Source organism: Mus pahari, chromosome 23 (assembly GCF_900095145.1).
Source record: "Mus pahari chromosome 23, PAHARI_EIJ_v1.1, whole genome shotgun sequence".
NCBI lineage: Eukaryota > Metazoa > Chordata > Mammalia > Rodentia > Muridae > Mus > Mus pahari.
The window spans coordinates 5,063,087-5,066,003 of NC_034612.1; positions in this window are offsets into that span (position 1 = coordinate 5,063,087).

The following is a 2,917-nucleotide window of genomic DNA, read 5'->3' on the forward strand; positions in this document are numbered from 1 at the left end:
CCGCCCCTCGCCCCGCCCCGCGCTCGGGGAGTCCCGCTTCCGGGCGCCTCTGGTGGCCAAGGGGGCGCTGCGGCACTGAATGTGAGCACGAGGGAAGGGGCTGGCTAACCTCTCCCAAGGAGACTGGCGGAGCCCCTTATCATCACGCCCGGAGGATCCCTCTGTGCCCGGGATCGGCCGGTCGCCCCTCACCCCCAAAGTCAAGCAAGGGTGCACTTTCCAGAGAGAACAACTTTGGCAATAGGACCAAAGGGGTGCAGGACGCCAGAGACTCAACTAGGATGCAGGCACTCTGTGACACCATCCAGACAAACGCAGGAGCCAGATGACCGGGAAGGATAGAGCTAGGAGTGTATCCATGCCTCGTCCATCCACCTTCCATAGAGTACACCGGACTAGGATTACCCCGGGCAAGTCAGCCACGGAATTTACAGTTGACACAACAGAAGAGGAACCAGGTGGCATCTGGCTGCAGCTACCTGTCCCGGAAGTGCCTGGTGGTGGTCAAGTTCCAGGTAGGACACGTTGGCTATGCTTGTTTCTCCATCCAACCACCTCCTGCCCTTCTAGCCATAGAGCGATGACTCCTGCCCTTGGTATGCAGCCAGGAAGTCACACTGGGCTGGTTTCAATCTCAAATCCCAGCTCTGCAGCTTGCCATCTGGGAAGCCTGGGCAAGTGTCATCAGCCCTCCCTGAGCCGGTTTCCCCTCTTCTGTGAAATGCAAATGATTCTTCCAAACTGATCAGAAGACCGTGGTGCACAAGAAAGACCGGAGCGGGAGGGAGCTGGGACAGGGCTTACATGCGGTTAGCAGATTCTCTCCAGTCTGCACCTCCGGAGGACCCCTTGTACCAAGGTGCTTAATAGTAGGGAAGTTACGATTTGGAGGTGAGGACCTCCCTGTTCTTTGCCCATCCTCCATCCCTTACAACCTGCTCACTGCTCAGCCTCATTAGGATGGATGGGCAGGCTCCCAATATCACGCGGGCTTCGAGGAGGACCCTCTTTTATTGGCATGGTGTATTTCTACTTACGCATGTGCAAGAAAGAAAGATGGATCCGGATGTGGTGGCACGTGCCTGCAATTCCAGCCTGTGGTAGGCTGAGGGACCAGGATTGCTATAAACTTGAGGCTAACTTGGGCTTCAGAGTAAGACCCTGTTTAACTATTCTAACTCTTGTGTGTGTGTGGGGGGGGGGGGAATCTGGGTGTGGTGGCACATGTCTGTAACCCCTTGGGAGAAGCAAACAGGAGGATTAGAATAAAGAGTTCCAGGCCAGGCTGGGCTACATGAGACCTTGTCATATAAATAAATAAATAAATAAAGCCAGACAGTGGTGGCGCACACCTTTAATCCCAGCACTTTGGAGGCAGAGGCAGGCAGATTTCTGAGTTCGAGGCCAGCCTGGTCTACAGAGTTAGTTCCAGGACAGCCAGGGCTACACAGAGAAATTCTGTCTCGAAAAAACCAAAAACCAAACCAAACCAAATAAAGAAAGAGTGCTTTGGGCTGAAGAGATGGCTCAGTGGGTAAGAGCACTGTCTGCTCTTCTGAAGGCCCTGAGTTCAAATCCCAGCAACCACATGGTGGCTCACAACCATCTATCTGTAATGGGATCTGATGCCCTCTCTCTTCTGGTGTGTCTGAAAACAGTTACAGTGTACTTTTAATAAAAATAAATAAATAAATAAATAAATAAATGTAACAGGCAAGGTGACACACGTCTTTAATCCCAGCACTCAGAAGACAGAGGCAGACAGATCTCTATGGAGCTGTCATAGTCTACAGAGGTATAGGTCATAGTGAGACATGTCTCAAAGCAAGCAGGCAAGCACATCAACAAAGACCCAGGATGGCCAGGGAAAGCAATTGCACAGAACGAAAATGATCAAGGAAATGAAGCAGCATTTGGAGGATTAAAGACAATGTACACGCAACATAAACCTCAGGAGATGAAGACCTGAGCGGAATCCCTCAGGAGCCGATAAGCAGCAAGGGCTGACTATAAATCCCGGCTGTGCCCCACCCACCACTCACCAACCTTCCTGAAGCCTACACGCCACTGAGACAAACCTCTGCCGGCCCGGCTGCTCATTTTGGAAACCCAAAGAAGCTGGTTATCTCACGTGCGGGCGTGCCTGCACGCGCAGTTAGTTATTAACACAAATGAAATAAATCAGAATTACGCTCACAGGCTAAATGGATGAGACATCTGTATTCACATCCCAGATAATCCTGCATGTGGGCTGAAATTCCTTTTCACTTGTAACATTTGTATCCAATACATATGCATGCCACCAGGTGTTGTGCCTTGCATCTGCTGTACAAAGATGCGCCCATTCATTCAATAAATAGTTGTTTGCTCCTTAAGCTGTGCAAGAGTTGGAACTTGGGCCTAGCATATTCTGGGCTACCACTCTGCCAGTGCACTATGCCCCAGACCAGACGGTGCCACTGGGCAGCTATTAGAGGAGGCATTTCTGCAAAGGAAGCAAAAGAACGAGTTATGTCTCCATCTGGGAAAAGACGGATCTGACAGAGCAGAGAGATTCAAATATCTGGAGGAGAAGAGATCTTGCTGTGTTCAAGAGGCCACCAGACAAGAAGGGCTGCAGGGAGCTTGAAGGTGGGGTAAGGGAAGGGATGGGACAGATACTTAAAGACCTTTGGGTCACAGGGATTGTTCATAACAATACAGCCCCATCAGCAGGCAGGTGTTGCCCCAAAGTACAGGTGAGAGGTGATGAGGCTGGGACTGGGGGTGACAGTTGGGGGAGGTGTCGGGAAGGGGTGAGATTCATGAGATGTGTAAAGAATGAATGGTGCCGGGCATGGTGGTGCATGCCTTTCATCCCAGCACTCGGGAGGCAGAGGCAGGTGGATTTCTGAGTTCAAGGCCAGCCTGGTCTACA